The sequence below is a fragment of the Balaenoptera borealis genome (assembly GCF_965194805.1).
Source record: "Balaenoptera borealis genome assembly, chromosome: 8".
Lineage (NCBI taxonomy): Eukaryota > Metazoa > Chordata > Mammalia > Artiodactyla > Balaenopteridae > Balaenoptera > Balaenoptera borealis.
Window position 1 is genome coordinate 8,897,775 of NC_138865.1, and position 19,970 is coordinate 8,917,744.

General features: G+C 44.5%; 1 protein-coding gene and 1 pseudogene across 3 annotated transcripts in view; one reads left to right on the plus strand and one right to left on the minus strand.

Moving 5' to 3' along the window:
* PRSS55 (serine protease 55) overlaps positions 1 to 19,970 on the minus strand; it is a gene marked incomplete at its 5' end in the record, with an annotated part of 51,536 nt that overhangs the window by 22,359 nt on the left and 9,207 nt on the right. The gene's annotated exons all lie outside the window — the stretch shown is intronic.
* Positions 10,555 to 13,728, plus strand: LOC309633759 (growth hormone-inducible transmembrane protein pseudogene; annotated as a pseudogene). The gene is made up of 2 exons: positions 10,555 to 10,571; positions 11,639 to 13,728. The product of its transcript is annotated as a growth hormone-inducible transmembrane protein pseudogene (transcript).

Genomic DNA, 19,970 nt, shown 5'->3' on the forward strand with positions numbered 1-19,970 from the left:
AACCGCAAAACCAAGCAGGCCTGCTTAGCAACAAAACCCATGCAGCAGAAGCATGAGAGAAGCCCCAAACAATAAAACAATGGTGGCATGGGACCCACATCCTGCCCAGTGAGCTCAGTAAGTCAATGATCCCTAGGACATGCTCTCTGCACACATAAAAAACAGTACTTTATGGAAAGGTGCTCATTGTACAGCGACCTGAAATAATTTTGACAGTCCTGGCTTGACCACGTAGGGACAAGAAAACTCCCCTGCCCAATCTGGAGGAGGAGCTGATGATGGACGCATGATGTCTACTCAAGAATGAGGAAGAAGGTGGTCTTTTCACCCTCCCCACTTTTCCTTTGATTACAAAACGGTAGCCCACTAAGTTCTCAGGGCGTGGCACCTTCTCGCCCACCCACTTGTAAGCCTCACAAGCGTCCTATTCTAATAAATCACTGCTTATCTATCACTTTGACTCTCGCTGAATTCTTTCTGCACTGAGACATAAAGGACCGGGCTCTTCAGAGAGCCCCGGAAACGACACCTATCAGTTTCAGCAGGATTGAGAGATTTAGAGGACACAGGGAGGGATTTCCCTTAATCAGGAGGCATTGCTCCTCTTTGGAACATTCTAGTACCATTTTCCACACCAAACCAGCTCCTGATTTTCCTCCAGCACTTCTGGCAATTTCCAGCCTCCTTTTCCAGCTCTGCTTCCTGGACATGGTCATAAATGTCAGCAGTTCTTCCGGGCTCAGCCTGAGGCCATTTTTGCTGTTCTGTCCACACATTCTCTGTGGACAAGCTCATCCACTCCTGTGATTTCAACAGACTGATGGCTTTCCAGTGTCTACTTCCACCCCCAAACCTTCAGAACTGTATGTGTATCTGCCTACTCACCCTGTGTAGCTTAATAATCACAGTACTTCTATATTCAGCCTCCTCTGTCTCTCTCAATTACATCTGTTTCTTGGTAACTCCACTGTTTTGGGCTGAATTGTGTCTCCCTTACAATTCTCATGTTTAAGTTCCAATGCTCAGTACCTCAGAATGTAACCATATTTGGAAATAGGATCGTTAAAGAATTGTTAAAATGAGGTCCTCAGGGTGGGGCCCTAATCCAATATGATTGGCATCCTTATAAGAAGAGGAAGAGGGACTTCCCTGTAGGTCCAGTGGTAAAGACTTCGCCTTCCAATGCAGGGGGTGTGGATTTGATCCCTGGTCAGGAAACTAAGATCCCACATGCCTCGCAACCAAAAAAACCAAAACATAAAACAGAAGCAATATTGTAACAAATTCAATAAAAACTTTTAAAATGGTCCACATCAAAAAAAACAAAAGAAAACTTAAAAAAAAGAGGAAGAGACACCAGGAGTGTACCCTGCACAGAGAGATGACCATGTGAAGAGGCAGCAAGAGGTGGCCATCTGGAAGCCAAGGGGAAAGGCCTGGAACAGAGCCTTCCACTGTGGCCCTCAGGAGGAAACCAACACTGCTGGCACCTTGAGCTGGGACTTCTCATCCTCCAGAACTGGGAAATTTCTGTTAAGTTGCCTAGACTGTGGTACTTTGTTATGGCAGCCTTGGCAAACTACCTGTCCTCTTTCCTACTTGAGGCCATCACCATCTTTCATCTGTATTATTGGAGCCACTTCCTAAATGACAGTCTCTTTTCTAGTTTTATCCTCTCTAAAATAATCTCCCAGAGTAATCTTTTAATGCACATGTGTCTGTATGACCTGCTTTGATTCCACTGCTCTCCCCATTAACCTCATAATAAAGTCCAAGTCTCCTAACAAGTCATAGCAGGCTTTGAGATCTGGTTCCAGAGAATACGACAACTCACCCAAAGACCCAAAGCTCTTTAATGCCCAAGCAGACACTAGAACACATGGCTCTTCAAGAGGCTCAGAGTTATGCTGGGAGGGGTGGGTACAGACACGAGTGCCTGATACGGTGCCCCTTTAGTCCCCGCTGCAGAGAGAATGCAGACAGGGGAGGATTGGGCTGTGCGGACGCCACTGAGCCAGGCTGCCCTTTGTCCCCTGCTTCCTCTCTAACCCTGGGCTTACTGTGATGTCACCCAGGACCAGCTCTGCCATGCATTTGTGATGGCCCCCACTGAAGCAGCTGCAGCTGGCATTTTGTCAGCTTTGGCTAGAGGCCCAGGTTGGGAAATTCTGGACTGGAATGAAAAGAAAATGCTGCAGCTTCTAATTCCACTGCTCATGGCGCTCAAGGGACGTGCCCAGGAAGCTCCAGGTCTGTGCCAGTCTAAGCCAGAGTGGAGGATGGGCAGAAGCCTGCAACCTCTTACCTGGCTCCTATAGAGTTGATTTAGAGGCCCAAGGGGGTGCTAAGTCAGAGCAAATGGCTCAGGAAATGAGGAGAGTACAGTTGATTAATCGAAGAAGATGTACTGGGCTCAGTGAACATGCCAGTTAACATGACCCCCCAGTGTCTGGACCCAGAGTTCTGGAAGAACAGGGGACTTGGAGCAACAATTAGCAAATGCTTTTGCTTCTCCAGTCTCCACTGCCCTCCTTGTAAACACATTAAGGATCTTTCTGGGCTCAATACTCTGGGAGAAGCAGCAGAGTTGTGGTAGAATAAGGGCCTTATTAATTTAGAGCACCTTATTAGATTATGTAATCTCATAAAGTGGGAAAAGTTTAAAGGGCTATTGTGGGGAACAAACGAGTTAACACAGCAGTTTCCAAAGCACGTTCTGTTAGAAACTGCATAGCAAAAAAGCTCTAAGATTAGACAAAATTTGGAAATGCTCCTTTCAGTACTTTTCCTTGGAGTCACGGTGGATATCCACATGTTAAAGGTTCTGAGAAATCTCACAGTGAGAAAGTGGTTTAATTTTATTTAATCCAGTATTTCTGAAATGTATCTGCCCACAAGGCTACCCTTTACCCTAACTCCCAGCCTTATAAATAAGTAACATTTTCTATTTATCCTTTTGAGAATGACCTGTTTGTATAGTTTTCCCATCATTTCTATTTGAGTGGGTATCGTAAGTCAATTGGCAGAACCTTTTTGATTTTAATGATATTAGCCCTTTGTCTCTTATGTGTGCTACAAAATCTTTTCTCCTAATTCTTTAATACTCTTCCAATTCTATTTTGGACTAAACAAATCTTAAATTTATGTTAGAAGTTCAGCAATATTTTTACTTATGGTTCTTGGCTTTTATTTGATGTCTTAGAAGGACCTCTTCATTCCAAAATTATAAACACAATCAGACCTGTAGCAGAGTGTAAGCTCTGAAATTAGACTGTCTGCTTTCTAATTACTTTTCCTCCAAGTACTTGCTATGGGACCTTAGAAGGAGTTTCTAAATACTCTGCATTTCAGTTTCCCCATCTGTAAAATGGCCATATTAGGGTTATTGTGAGGGTTAAATATGCACAAAGCTCAGAGAACAGTGCCAGACACTGTAAATACCAAAAATTTGTTAGCTGTTATTATTCCTAAATGTTTATGATTTTACTTCTTAAATTTACATTTCCCCATCCCAAGTTGATATTATCGTATGTTATTTCCAAAAAGTTTTATTTTCATCTTTTACATTTAGATTTACAATTCGTTTGGTTTCAAATTTTGCATACAATATAAGGTAGAGTTCAAGATTAACTTTTTTTCTTTTTTTTAAAGAAAGTAACTGTAAAGAACCCCCATTAGGTTATCAGTGGATTTCTCAGAAGAAACTCTACAGGCCAGGAGAGAGTGAAGTGACATAGTCAAAGTGTCGTAAGATAAAATATGCCAGCAAATACTTTATCTGCCAAAGTTATCCTTTAGATATGAAGGTGAAATAAAGGTTTTCCCAGAAAAACAAAAGCTAAGGGAGTTCACCACCATTAGACCCACCTTGCAAGAAATGCTAAAGGTTCTTCATGCTGAAATAAAGAGATGCTACTTAGTGACATAAAAGTAAACAAAAGTACACAATACTCTAGCAAAGGTGAAAAACAGTCTGAATTAGAAAACTCTAACTCTGTATGAGAATGGTTGTTAACCACTTATAGTATAACGGCTAAAGGAAAAGAGCATTAAACATAACTATAGGTACTAACATTTCTCAACAAATTCACAGGACAAAAAAAGGTAAATTGTGACATCAAAAATATAAAAGTCAAGGAGTAAAAGAGTGGAAACTTTATAGGCAAATGAAGATTAGGAGCTATCAGCATAAAAAGGACTGTTTTATCTAAGAGATGTTTTATGTAAGCCACATGGTAATCACAAAGCAAAAGTCCCAAAAGTAGAATCCCAAAGCATAAAAAAAGGGGAGACTGAGCAAATCACCATGGAAAACTACCACTGTACAAAGGTAGATAGAAACAAGGGAAAAAGAATGAAGAAACAAAATAACCAGAAGGCAAACAATAAGATGACAGTAGTCAGTCCTTACATATCAATAAACACTCCAAATATAAATGGATTGAATTCACCAATCAAAAATCACAGAGTAGTGGGATGAATGAAAATAAAACCGAGATCCAACTATGTGCCGCCTATAGGAGACTCATTTCAGCTCAAAGGCTGAAAGTGAAGAGACAGAAAAGGATATTTCATGCAAGTGGAAACAAAAGGAAAGTGAGGGTACTCATATCAGAAAAAATAGATTTCAAGCCAAAAACAATAACAGAAGGCAAAGAATATAGTTTTGTTTTTTAAATACGTTTAATTTAATTCGATTCAATTTATTACTGATACATTGAAGTTTGAATCCAGCATCACACTATTTGTGGCATCTCTTCCACATTTCTTTTCCCTTTCTCTCTCCGGTTTTGTGTGCATGTGTGTGTGTGTGTGTTTTGGGGAAGTTGATAAAGATTACCTCTGTTATCTTATTATCCTGGGGCCCTCCCAGGGTGTTGAGAAGAAAATGAGCAAGGTCATGTTGAGGTGCTGGAAAGAGAACTGAGACAGCCGCGTGCAAGGTACCAGGTGGAGCGAGAAGACAGTGAGGTACCAGAGCCCAGGACGATAGTAAGAAGACCATCGCCAAGGTCCTAAAAAGAGATGCTGAACTGAAGCCAAGACAGGAGAAGATGGCGGCCAGGCCCGAATCTGCCCGGGGTCAGGGTCTGGGTGCGGGGGAATGTCGGGGTGGCAGGGGCTGTGTGGAAGAAGTGACAGCTCCGGGGGGGTGGGGGAGAGAAGGTCTGCGGGCAAGATGGGCCAGAGCTAATTTATGTTCCCTGTATCCCCGCATTCACCCGGGGATGAACTGAGGGAAAAGAGAAACGTTAAGAACAACTGACTTGAAGTACAATATTCTGACGGCAGAGGAGGAGCAAAAAAAAAAAAAAAAAAAGACAGTGCCAGTTTCTGGAAAGTGACATCTCCTAAAATAAATATCTCCTAATTTATTGTCATAAAGCTCAGTGTACTCAGCCAACTCTTTTCATTTCATTTTAAACATTTTGTCAGCATTAGACAGGAAGCGAATGTTGATCATTTGTTCACATGCTCCTAGTTGTAGAGCTCTCATTAGTGATTTGAGCAAAATACATTAATTCAGCCATTGCAACCAGTTACCTGACATGTTCCTAAACGTGGTGGCAACAAACTCAGAGGACTGAAATAAAGCCTGGATGAAGGATTCAAGCACTGAATTCTGATTTACTTTAAATCTCCTAAGGTAAGAACAAACATTTGTCTCAGATGCTGTATGTGAGGCGGCCAGAGTACACAGAAGAATGCCTGCCACAGAGTGTCAGTGTAAGAAGCCAACCTGAAGCAAGCCTGGGGTATCTGGAAGAGCTGCGCTGAAATACTGCCATGTATTCACCCAAATCGACCTTGGGAGCACGTGACGGGTGTGTATCCGTATGTGTGTGCTCACCTGAGAATGTGAGAGACTCTGAGGAGGTGGGGGAGATGGTGGGGAGGAGAGAAGGAGGTCAAGGGCAAAGGTGAGAGAAAGGGACCCTTCAAACTGATTTATGTATTTAATTTAATTAATTAATTAATTAATTTTTAATTTTTTAAAAGATTTATTGATTTATTGATTGATTGATTGCTATGTTGGGTCTTCGTTTCTGTGCGAGGGCTTTCTCTAGTTGCGGCAAGCGGGGGCCACTCTTCATCGCGGTGCGCGGGCCTCTCACTATCGTGGCCTCTCTTGTTGCGGAGCACAGGCTCCAGACGCGCAGGCTCAGTAATTGTGGCTCAAGGGCCTAGTTGCTCCACGGCATGTGGGATCCTCCCAGACCAGGGCTCGAACCCGTGTCCCCTGCATTAGCAGGCAGATTCTCAACCACTGCGCCACCAGGGAAGCCCTAATTTATTTATTTTTGCAGTTTAAAAAAATTTTTTTATTGGAGTCTAGTTGATTTACAATGTTGTGTTACTTTCTGCTGTACAGCAAAGTGAATCAGTTATACATATACATATATCCACTCTTCTATTTTTTTAGATTCTTTTCCCATATAGGCCATTACAGAGTATTGAGTAGAGTTCCCTGTGCTACACAGCAGGTTCTTATTAGTTATCTCTTTTATATACACTTGTGTGTATGTCAATCCCAATCTCCCAGTTTATCCCTCCCCCTCTTATCCCCCGGTAACCATAAGTTTGTTTTCTACATCAGTGACGCTACTTCTGTTTTGTAAATAAGTTCATTTATACCCCCCTTTTTTTAGAGTCCACATGTAAGGGATATCATATGATATTTGTCTTTCTGTGTCTGACTTACTTCACTCAGTATGACAATCTCTAGGTCCATCCATGTTGCTGCAAATGGCATTATTTTGTTCTTTTTTATGGCTGAGTAATATTTCAAGTCTGGATTCCAAAATTCAGAGACAATATGAAAAGCAGGGGCAAGGGATGAGATAAGAAATATCCACCCTGAATCAACCGAAGAAGGCCACTGGGTAAACTCTTCCTATGAAGTATTGGATGAGAAGGATTAGAGGAAATGATACAGCTGATTTGGCTAAGGAGGGACTCCAGAGATTACTGATGTTCTTATGCCACATCAAAGGCAACCATGACAGATGGACCTGGGCAGACTCCTTAAAGAGAAACTCCTCTAATAATTTTTTTAGCAAAGGGAATGACTTTCTAAGCACCTAAGGGAAAATTTATAAAGGAAAAGTTTTGACCCAGCAACACATTTTAATTTCCTGAATGTCAAGACAAAAGAAATTGACAAATTGCGTAAAGTAATTACAATATTTTTTCAGATAAAGAATTACTATCCCTAATATCTAAATAGCTTTTTACAAAAACAGTTAGTAAATAGCATACCTCAGCTCCCTCCATGCACCTGCCCCCCAGCCATCAGTCCACCTGCACCCAGGAAGGATGCTCTAGCCCAGCTGTACTCTGGAGGGGTGTTTCCTGCACGTGTAGCAGTGGGGACTAGCAAACGTCTGCCTTCTCTTGGGCTGCAAAGTGAGTTGTGAATCCCAACCTTGCGGAGGGACTCCCCCGCCAGGTTTGGTCCTTCCTTTCTTCCCTAACCCTGAGGTATTCTTGGAGTCCTCTTGACCCTTTGTAGTTACTCCTCTGTTGTAGTTTATAATTCTTGATATTAAGCTTGCCCTGTTCCAGTCCTCATGGTTCCTGTTTCCTGAATGGACCCGGCACATCTTTGGCATTTCTCCGTTGCCACCAACACCTTCACAGTTTCTGATGGATCTCCACCCTGACCTCCCCAGATCTCACAGCTCTTCCTGAATGTGAGGGACAGACAGTAAAGGAGGTGTGTTTGGCTGGTGTTGTCTGAGGTCTATCCCCCCCGCACCAGCTCACTTCACTCAGCTCCATCACCGGTCTTAGCTGGGAAGATGCTGGGAATACGGGATAAGAAGGACTTCTCAGTGCTTCTCATGTGCGAATGGCTCTTTCTTTTCCCTTTCAGATGAAGCTCCATGTGGCTACAGACCCAAGTTTTCAAACTCAACATTGGTTCAAGTTCATGAACTGTTTGGAGTCCAGGAAGGTGAGTTCCCATGGCAAGTGAGTATCCAGATCTCTCGGAAACACCTCTGTGGAGGCTCAGTCATACATCGGTGGTGGGTTATGACGGCTGCACGTTGCTTCTCAAGAACTCTGTAAGTTCCTGACGCATTGTCTTAATTTACATCAGGTCTCCTCAACATATTGTCTGGGCTGGGTAGCTTAGTGGGTTAGTGCACAAGGTTTGTGAAGCCGTGGGCTCTACACCAAGTGTGTTCCCATTGGCTTTGTACTGAAAAGTATCTGCTCTACACCTACTCTCTCCTCTGAGGTTAACCATATCCAAAGGTTGGCTGCTAGTTGCGACTATGCACCCAGTATTGGAAAATCAGTACAAAGTTTCTCTTCCCCTGCCTGCCATCTGTGTAGACAACACACTGTATTCATTCATCGTACACATCCAGGCTACCGTGTGCTGTTCTAAGTGATGGTGATATGGTGGTTGACAAGACAGTCAAGACCCCTGTGGTCAAGGAGCTCACAGTCTATTCTCTTGGGCAGAGTCATCCCACTACCTTTCGATGGGGAAGTGTCCCTGGGCTGGCTGTTCACTAGCTCAGAGTTCTGCCTGAGTTTAGACCCCTGGCTCCTGCCACCCATGTATGGTATGTGCCTTCCCTTTTGAACCCACAGAAAGCCCACAATTAGGTTTCCCTGGGCTAGATAGCATGATGCTTTGGAAGACTCAGGTCTGAATTTTGGCCTCACTACTCTAGCTTTGTGATTCTGACCTAGCTCCTTCACCTTCTTCTGCTGCACCTTTTCTCATCTGTAGCATGACAGTAATGCTGCCCTCAAATAAGTTATGTGGATTAAATTAAATGAGATTACACATGTAAAGTCCTTAGTAGAAACCTGGAACACAGATGAATTTCAAAACATGAGAATGATGGTAATTTTTTTTTAGTACCCAGAAGCATTGTAGAAAGAAAGTTAGGATTCTTCCTTCCTGGGCTGTTTTATAATCGCATCTCCCCAACTGTTTACCATCGGATGAAGCTCATGTAGACCACCATCCTGAGATAACTCTGAGACAGTGATTCCCCAACCAAGCATAGTCACCAATTATTCTGCTCCTTTCCCAAGGCACCAGGCTGGCCAGACAAGGATGTAGGAGTGGGATGAGAAGGCCAGAAGCTCCTTTAAAATCCTGAGCCTACAGGAAAGGAAATGTTTAGGGAATCAAAATCAAAACAGAAGTAAGAGTCCAGAGTTGTTATGCAGACTAAAAAGCCAACAAGAGGTATAAATCCAGACTCTTGGGTTTTAATGGTCATGTAGGGCAGTGGTCCCCAACCTTTTTGGCACCAGGGACCAGTTTTGTGGAAGACAATTTTTCCATGGACCAGAGGGGTTATGGTTTTGGGATGATTCAAGCGCATTACATTTATTGTGCACTTTATTTCTATTATTACATTGTAATATATAATGAAATAATTATACCACTCATCATAATGCAGAATCAGTGGGAGCCCTGAGCTTGTTTTCATTTGCCACTCACTGATGGGTTTTTCAAATTTAAAAATATTTTAAAATTTTTGGCTGCGTTGGATCTTCGTTGCTGTGCACGGGCTTTCTCTAGTTGCGGAGAGCGGGGTCTACTCTTCGTTGCAGTGCACAGGCTTCTCATTGCGGTGGCTTCTCTTGCTGCCGAGCACGGTGTCTAGGCATGTGGGCTTCAGTAGTTGTGGTTTGCGGGCTCTAGAGCACAGGCTCAGTAGTTGTGGCGCATGGGCTTAGTTGCTCTGAGGCATGTGGGATCTTCCCAGACCAGGGCTCGAACCCGTGTCCCCTGCATTGGCAGGCGGATTCTTAACCACTGTGCCACCAGGGAAGTCAACTGATAGAGTTTTGATATGAGTCTGCAAGCAATTGACTTATTATGGTCTCTGTGCAGTCAAACCTCTCTGCTAATGATAATCTGTATTTGCAGCCGCTCCCCAGCGCTAGCATCACTGCCTCAGCTCCACCTCAGATCATCAGGCATTAGATTCTCATAAGGAATGTGCAGCCTAGATCCCTCACATGCGCAGTTCACAGTGGGGTTCGCGCTCCTATGAGAATCTAATGCTGCCGCTGATCTGACAGGAGGCAGAGCTCAGGAGGTAATGCGAGCCATGGAGAGAGGCTGTAAATACAGATAAAGATTCACTCACTTGCCGGCCGCTCACCTCCTGCTGTGCAGCCCGGTTCCTAACAGGCCAAGGACCGGCACTGGTCTGTGGCCTGGGGAGTTGGGGACCCTTGATGTAGGGAACAAGGGCTTGAGCTCTTGGAGGGTAGGTTGTAGGAACTGAGAACCATTCACAAAGAATGGACACTTAATGGGTTATAGTCTCAGAGAAAGTGTGGGCTCAGAGAAAAAATCCTCTGATGAAAGGAGACTATTCTTTGTTTTAGCCTCAGCAACAGAAGGGGGAAGAACTCTCCTTAGAGAAATGGCAAACATGACCCTACCCTCAAAAGTGTCTAGAGTTCAAAGTTAACCATGTACATAGATCAAAAACACCAAACTGAAAATTTAATTTAATTTAATCTCTCAAGAGATTCAAGAAAGAAGAACAAATCTTCTCTAGAGACATGTATCTCCAGCATAGGTAGGGCTGCCAGATAAAATACATGTCATAGAATTAAATTTGAATTTCAAATAAACAATGAAAAAAGTTTTAGTATAAATATGCAGCATAACATATTTGAGAAATACTTATACAAAATATATTAGTTGTTTACCTGAAATTCAAATTTCACTAGGTATCCTGTTGTTGTTTTTCTCCTAATTCTGGCAACTCTAATCATAGTTCCCTACATAGTCCCATAGATTAAGTTCAGCAAAACATGACTCCAAAATGTAAAATTGCTAAACTCATATAGGAAACAGCCATCATGAGAAAGTGCAGGAAGAATAGAAGATTATACATCTAAAGACTTCAGCCATATAAGTTACTAGATAATAAATATAAACAATTATATTTCAAAAAAGAGGGAACTGAAAACTTGACACTGAAAGCAAAATAATGTCAAAGATGACCAGGCAGAATTGAAAAAGAATCAAACAGACTTTATAGAAATAAGAAATATAATCAGTAAACCAGTAGATGAATCTGAACAAATTACCCAAAATGCTAAAAGAAGACATGAGAAATGTGAAAGGGAAGTTAAGAAATAAGGAGGGTAGATTGAAAAGGTCTAACATATGACTACTGGGGTTTTAGAAGGAGACAAACAGAAATAACGGAGAAAAGGAAATGTCCAATAAATTAATGACCAAGTATTTTCCATAACTGATGAAAGATATGAATCTTCCAGTTCAGGAAACCAAAAATCCCAAGCAGAATTTATAGAAATATATCTCTAAGCACATTTTAGTGAAATGGCAAAACAACAGAGAGAGAAAATCTCAAAATCAGCACATGCAAGAGAGAGTGTACTTATAAAGGAACACTGAATTGACAGACTTCTCAACAGCAACAATGGAAGCCAAAAGATATTGGAATAATACCATATTTAAATTGTCTACACCAAACTATCATTCACGTAAAGCAGATTTAAAAAATGCTTTATCAGTAAGAGGTGGGTGGAGGGTACAGTTGGTGGGTGCAGTTGTGTTTCGCCGGCCCGTAAGGGGAACTGCGCGCTTGAGTTGACCAGGGACTGAGCATTTCAGATCTGCTTCAGATCTCCGGACACTACCTTCCCGGGTTTTCCACCCAGCTTTCACCAAGGCCTCCCCTGTTGTGAAGAATTCCATCACAAAAATTCGATGGCTCTTAACACCCAGCAGGGGATATGCCACCTAGACAAGAATTGGAACTCGGCGTGGGAAAACTAGCCAAGAACTCAAGGAGGCAGCTTTGGAACCATCATTGGAAAAAATACTTAGAATTGATCAGATGGGAAGATGGTTTATTGCTGGAGGGGCTACTGTTGGCCTTGGAGGTTTGTGCTACTATGGCTTGGGAATGTCTAATGAGATTGGAGCTACTGAAAAAGCTGTAATTCGGCCTCAGTATGTGAAGGATAGAATTCATACCACCTATGTGTACTTAGCAGGAAGTATTGGCATAACAGCTTTGTCTGCCCTGGCAGGGAGCAGAACTCGTGCCCTCGTGACTTCATGATGAGAGGCTCTTGGGTGACAATTGGTGCAACAGTTGCAGCCATGATTGGAGCTGGGATGCTGGTACAGTCGATATCATATGATCAGAGCCCAGGCCCAAAGCATCTTGCTTGGTTACTACATTCTGGGGTGATGGGTGCAGTGGTGGCTCCTCTGACGATATTAGGGGGGCCTCTTCTCGTCAGAGCTGCGTGGTACACAGCTGGCGTTGTGGGAGGCCTCTCCACTGTGGCCATATGTGCGCCCAGTGAGAAGTTTTTGAACATGGGAGCACCCCTGGGCGTGGGCCTGGGTGTCGTCTTTGTGTCCTCACTAGGATCTATGTTTCTTCCACCTACCACTGTGGCTGGCGCCACTCTGTACTCAGTGGCAATTTATGGTGGAGTAGTTCTTTTCAGCATGTTTCTTCTGTATGGTACACAGAAGGTAATCAAGCGTGCAGAAGTAGTACCAGTGTATGCAGTTCAAAAATATGATCCCATCAATTCGATGCTGGGAATCTACATGGATATATTAAACATATTTATGTGAGTGGCCAGTATTCTAGCAACTGGAGGCAACAGAAAGAAATGAAGTGACTCAGCTTCTGACTTCCTTAATACATCAGGTATCTGGCTTGTTTAATAGGGGCAGATATTCTTTAAATAGTTTGTGCAAGCAGCTTTCGTTGAAGTTTAGAAGGTAAGAACTTGTCAGCGTGTTTCAGGTGTTCCTGTAATGTGATGCTTCAGGTGTGCTTTTTCTTCTGGAGAATAAATTCAGTAGTTCTCTTCCAAATAGCACACACATTTTCAATTCTCGTGTTTGAGTAATTCTAAAATGTTCTAATGAATATGAAAACCAAGTTTTGTGTTGCAGGAACTTAAGTATTTTATCTATTTTTAAATTTATTTGGTTAAGTGAAATTTAGCAAACTTGTGTACCTGCATTTTTCATTTTGGAATGCGGAATATTAACAAGTAATGTCATAAGTGATGTAGGGGTTTGGTAAAGGGACCAGAGAGAAGTAAAGCGACACCTGCAGTCTTTCTTTGAATACTTAGAACTTAGCATTCGTGTAATTGTGGTGAGCCAGTGAGGGGGTCTGGATGTTTGGAAACAAGTCATGGCTGTACGTCTGCTGAACTTACCAGAAGCACTGAGCAGAAAACAAAGACACAGGTGATTCTCCAGGCTCTCCTTACGATACGGATGTGATCAGGTTTGGCTTCTCATTGTTTGACACTGTTAGGATTGTCCACAATGCTAATCATATGGAGAATTCCTGTTATATATATTATGTGTGTGTGTAAGTCTTACTTTTGAATGGTCTAGAACAAAATATCCTTAAAACACTCAGGAAAAAATATTGGAAGCATGAAAATTGTTGCATTTTTAAGTATACAAACAATATGTGCATAGTTGCTGAATATTTTTGCAAATTTATTGAAATGTTTAAAGGAATACATGCTTGCCTTTCTTATCTCTTCAGGCTTTAAAGCTTTTATCAGAAAAGCCTATTCATGGTTTACACTTGAGATTATGAAAGCAGTCTTCCCCCTCAGATTTAGTTTCTTGCATTCCCTCTCAGAGGAATCACTAAAAAAAAAGGAAGGCAAAGCAAGGCTTCTTTCATGAAATATATCAATCAAAAATGTAATGGAGAAAATGCTTCTGGATAGCTACTATACTTCTCAAGTCTACAGCTGATTCTGAGGTTGGTATTTGTACATTCCTTCTTCCAACTTGAATGAAGCTCAGCTGATCGTGGTTCTTTACTTGGTGGGGTGACCTAAACTTTCATTTCTGAGCTCTTGGTGGTTTGCCTAGATTGGGTTACTATACTTTTCCATTAATTTCTCCCTATGGATAATGAAATACTAACAGCATCCCCAGAGGATTACATGGACCACCCCCCCCCCCCAGACATATTCCTCCTTGTTCAAACTCTATTTGCAGCATAGCTCTATTCTCTCGATAATAAACGTCAATCAGGGACTTCCCTGTTGGTCCAGTGGTAAAGAATCTGCCTTACAATGCAGGGGACGCGGGTTCGATCCCTGGTCAGGGAACTAAAGATCCCACATGACGCGGGACAACTAAGCCCACGTGCCACAACTAATGAGCTTGCATGCCTTAACTAGAGCCCGCGTGCCGCAAACTATAGAGCCCATGTGCCCTGGAGACTGTGCGCCACAACTAGAGTGAAGCCCGCACACTACAACGAAGAGCCCGTGCGCCACAACGAAAGATCCCGCATGCCGCAACTAAGACCCGATGCAGCCAAAAATAAAGTAAATAAATACATAAATAAATAATAAGTCTTTAAAAAAAAAGAAGCATCAATCATCTCAGTCAACACATTAACTCCTTCTTTGCCTTTTGGTTCAATGGCTTGATGAGCTCCAAGCAGCCAGGATGGAGTCTCAACTCTCAGGTCGATAGATCCATTGTGTTTCTCAATAAATGCATTCCTCCCTTAGGAACTAAGACTTGTAAACCTTCACAGCTCAAAGTTGTGATAAGAAGCAAAATACTTTTAGAGCAGATCATTAGGTGAATAGTAATTGGAATCAATTACTATTCCAGTTGCTTTTCTAACCCTTGATTTACAAACCCATGTTTTCTGGTCATGGGAGAATCAGCACATTATATTGAATACTGGCCCTTGAGATGCACCATACTTTGTAAAAGAGCACTTCAACCTCGTAAGTTGTTAGATCTCAACAGACTCAGTTACAGAAACTTCAGCAGGCCGCTCCTCTTTTCTGGCAGGCGTGCTGCTTCCGGGTGCTGGGATACATGATAAGAGCAGTGAATCCCACGGGCACGAACATGTGGCCTCACTTCTGTTGCATTATAACCAGTTGATCAGAAGTTGTGCCCAGTGGAAAACCATATGATGAGTAACTAGGCATTTAGTGGGGTGGCAGAAGCTTTGTGAACAAGGCAGACACATCCATATACAGAATAAATGCCTATTTCTATGATGAAAAATTACTGCTTACTCCACAAGGGAAGAAGTCAAGTGTAATCAACCTCCCACAAGATAGGTTACGTGTTACATCATCCTCAGCCTACAGACGACGGCCACAACAGGGTCTTTCAAGGATGCTGATGTTGCTTATGGAAATGTACTTTGCAATGCCTAATTTAACATGGTGTCCCCAGGACTCATTTAAGGGATGGAGTTAGGGCATGGGTGAGCAGGTCACACTTAATAAATCCATTCTGACATTCCTATCCAAGATTTTGTATTCCTTCTTTTATGTTCTACAGAAGAATTCCATTTAATGTAGGCCATTTATTTTTGTCCAGGGTTTTAGTCTGTCAACTAAACAAACAGAGCCATTGCTAGCTGCTCCAGATAATTCATTTGAACACAGATTTTCTCTTAAGCGCACCCAAATTGATAAATTTGGCCAAATCACATTTTACTTTATCCTTTGCTTAACTCCTTTAGAATCTCTTCTCCCACATAATCCTCTGGTGTCTACAAACGTACATTAGCAGAATGTCGCAGTTCTTCTAATGTGTATAATATCTTCTGCCGGGTCAGATGAACTGATCCCCTATGAAGTCTATTGTGATGGCTCTACTTATGGTTCCGACTGCCCTGAGAGGTGGTAGGGGTGGGTTATGGGGAGAATCAGCATCCCCTGGGAAAGTATTTCAGTTAAGTCATTATAAAGTCTTCATGGAAACGGAGACTAGCCTTCCCAGAAAGGGGTAGAAGGGCTGCTTCTAATAGGAACGGAAGCTCAGTGGGATTTGAGGTTTTATTTTATTTTATTTATTTTTGGCCGCACTGTGCAGCATGTGGGGATCTTAGTTCCCCGACCAGGGATCGAACCCGCACCCCCTGCCTTGGAAGGCGAAGTCCCAACCACTGGACGGCCAGGGAAGTCCCGGGATTTGAGGTTTTAAAGTACACTAATTCATCTTAATCCATCCAAATATTCCATTGCAATTTTCTTGGTCACCTTCTTTTCCAATTAATCACCTTTCATGTAAGCACCTAAAGAAGTTGTGAATTCAAGTTATGTAGTCATTCTGCTACCTGCAGGAAGAACTCTGGGCCTGATTTTTAATACAGTAGATGAGAGATTCTTTTAGGGCAGTTGTAGAAACTTCTCTGGGCCTTAGATGATGCCTTTGGGTTGAAAATGTAAAACTCCAATATTATTGTTGCTGTTTTTCTGATAAACTTTCCATTGCATTCGGTGACAGTAGCCATTGTACTTATCTCTTCCACCAGAAAATTCTATTGCAAAAACCACTTGTTCTCCTTTAATAGGATTCAAAGAATGACAGGTAATAATTTGAGAGACTGTTTTGACACTGCATACCCTGGACTCCCAGAATCGCATTTTCCACCAGTGACGAGGTCATTACTGCCTTCAAATCAAATCAAGCCTGACAAGAAATCTTTGATTCCCATCTTTGCAGTTGTATTTCCTGAAACCACTTTCAATACCAAATAACTGTATCAGTCAGGATTCTATCAGGAAAACAGAAAATACTCTATGTATCTCAAACTGAAAGGGATATAGTACATAGAGATGGATGCTTACAGAACCATTAAAAGGGTTTGAGTGCAAAGACCAGGAAAAACAGTTGCTTGCTTTGAGAAGCTCTGTAAGCCTCAGGAATCATAGGAACTCACTGCTAATGATCTTATTATTCTCTTCAGCATTAGAGTAACAATTTGCCAGAGGACATCCAAAGTTAATGGCAAAACCTCACAACCATCTTCTGCTGAAATCTGCATGCCTGTGTACAGTGCTAAGGGCAGACAATGCTTCTGTCTTCTGCCTCCTAAAACTCGCCTGAGAATCTAAATTTGAAGCCTGTTGGGACTCTGAGAAATGTGACCAGCTTTCAGCAACTACAATTCTTGGGACAGTTTAGAAAGGCAGAGATGGGGCTAAACATCAAGATACAATATCCGGCACACTGATAAACTAAATGTGGAAAATAGACGAGCAATCCCTCAAATAGTCACTATGAGAATTAAGAGAGATAACACCTGCAAAGTCCTAAGCACAGTATATTATATATGTGTAACTTAAGTGCTTGACATTTTAAGTTTTTGGTTGCTGAGTCATCCATTTTGAAAGACATCCATCCTGAATAAACATATTGCCAGCTGTATGACACAGCCACTAGCAAAACAACCAGATAAGGAATCAGGCTTGTGAAGGTCCTCACCCATGAAGGTCCCTTTTCCAGAAAGCCCCGGGTAACCTACATAACTGCGTGAGTGACCTATTTCTTCCTTCCTGCACCCTAATTCCTGGTCGTGTGCTTTAAATTAGTCAATAAAGAATGAACTCGTGAGACCCTAGACACCTTACCTTCAACCCTAATAAAAGCAGATCCCCGGGTCTGTTACCTCTCTCTCTCTCTCTCCCTGCAACCTGGCTGTGTGGCCCCTCAGGTGTGCTGTGTACCCTCCAGGACCTGTGAGGAATAAATCTTGTTCCTCAAAGTTCCCTGATGGTTTTTGCTGAAGCACATCCTGCAATCCTAATACGAACCACAAAGGCTGGTCCAGCCACACACTGGGGGAGATATCCGCGGGGGCTGGCTGCAAGTAATATGGTCTGGACGAGTGCCACCAGCGTTCCTAGCTGACAGCCGGGCTATCAATAGGCTGAGACCAACACATCACCATGAAAAGCCTTACTGGGCAGCTGGCTATCTTGAGATAGAATGGCTCACAGCTTTCAATTCTATTCTCTGGGAGGGAGCACTAGACGATGCTGTGCAGTGATTTTCCATTTGTCCCCGTTTTACCACGACAAATGCCCTGGCTGTCCTTCCCTGCGTCCCGGGAGGCTGGCTCCTGAGGACTGGTCACCTGGGGGACCCTAAATGTCACGTGGCTTGCCCTGGGCAATGGGAGGCACCCGCAGGCACGAGGTAGGAAGGGGAGGGGTTGGGGTATTTCTTCCCTGGCCCTTCTGGCTGGGGCCACTGTGCTGCCAGTGGCAGGGTCCCTCCTTGACCCAGTTCCTGCCGAGATCTCTCCTCCGTACCTGCCGTTCTCACTGGATTCCAGCGGCTAGACTTTCTGCCCTTGTCCCTGTGGCTGAAGGCTGTGGCCAGTCTCTGAAATGCCCTCCTTCACTGGGACACTTCACGATCGATGCCCACAGCTCTCTGTCCCTTCATGAAAGTAGCTTCATTTCAACTTGCCGAGTGGAATTTGATTTCCTTCTGGGACCCTCTCGACTCCCCCTGCTCAAGGTCGTCTTCCTAAACACCCCGGGCCTAAGGTTTTGAGGCCATCAGCCTCCTTGCTTCCACCTCAGTGGGCTGGATGGACATTCAGAAAGTCATGACAGGGCTCAGCACAAGGTCAGGCCGTGGATTCACGCTGGACTCAAAGACTAGACCCACCCACCCTTCCTGGCAGAGGTGAGGACTCCATCCCCATGAGCCAGCGGGCCGTCAGCAGACAGCACCTCCCTTACTGGGGACACGAGTCCGAGGTCCCACCGTGCACCCCTGTCCAAAATGGAATCAGTGAACCCGGGTCGAGTCTCTGCGGCCTTGCACTCAGATACCCCGAGCAGCCTGTACCGGGAAAGAATTAGGGCACAGCTGAAACCCAAAAGGGAAAGGAAACGGGCTAAGATCCACGGGGAACAATGACTAGTTCTTCATCCGTCTCCTGCCCCAAATAGCTCCGCTCTCCTCCCCCACTGGTGTTTACATGTGTTCCTTGCCTGGCAGCAGATGCCACCGGGCCTTAAACTGGGTCACAGAGGGCGGTGAGGAGCCGACCAGGCCCTCAGGCCACGTCCTCCCCTGCCCTCACTGCCCAGAGGCTCCAGGCTGGAGTGGCAGAGCCCGGACCCCAGGTGGCCCCTGCCCTCCAGGGCATCCTGGCAGGGTCCCTGCTGCCCAGAGCCACAGCCGGCGAGGGGGATCCTCCGTCCAGCCTGTGAGGGGGCAGAGGGGTCGGCGCTGGGTGCGGCTGCAGCCTCCCCGCCCCCTCCTGCCCTGCCATCCCCTCTCACCGCGGCCGGGCGCGCATCCCCTCAGGGACCCCAGCCGCCCCCGGGCAGCCGGGAAGCCACACGGCCCTGCTGCTTCCCCTGGAAACAGGGTGGCTTCACACAGACCCACAGGGCCCAAACCAGGGCTCCCGACACCCACGGGGGCAGAGGTGGTGTGGAGGGTAGAGCATAACTTACAGTCAGAACCAAACCCAATCAAACCCAACCCGGATTTCAGACCCCAGCGCCCTGGGGCCCACGAAGGGAGATGGTCGCCCAGAATAACCCAGCAGGGAAGCGGCCGAGCCCGGGCCCCGAGGACCATGCACCCCCCAGCCACGTGTCTGCCCTCCCGTCCTGACCTCCTGGCCCTCCTCCTTCCCAGGATCCCTGCGCTTCGGGTCCTGATGGCGCCTTTCCCTCCGCAGGTTCTGTCAGAGCACGGCTTTGGCCTGATCACCACCGACATCCGGGAGGGACAGACTTTCTGCTACGCGGAGGATTACCACCAGCAGTACCTGAGCAAGATCCCCAACGGGTACTGCGGCCTCGGGGGCACCGGAGTGTCCTGCCCGCTGGGTATTTATTATGGACCCAGAATTCACATGTTGGAACCCTATCCCCCAGTGTGACTGTATTTGTTGATGGGGCCACTAAGGAAGAAATTAAGGTTAAATGAGGTCATAGCCTGGGCCCTGATCCTATAGGATTAGTGTCCTTACACGAAGGCATAGCAGAGTGGTCTCTCTCCCTCCGTGAACCAGCACTGAGGCCGTAAGAGGACACAGTGAAAAGGCAGCGTTCTGCAAACCGGGAAGAGAGGCCTCACCGGGAACCGGGTAGGCTGTCACCTTGATCTTGGACTTTCAGCCTCCAGAACTGTGAGAAAATAA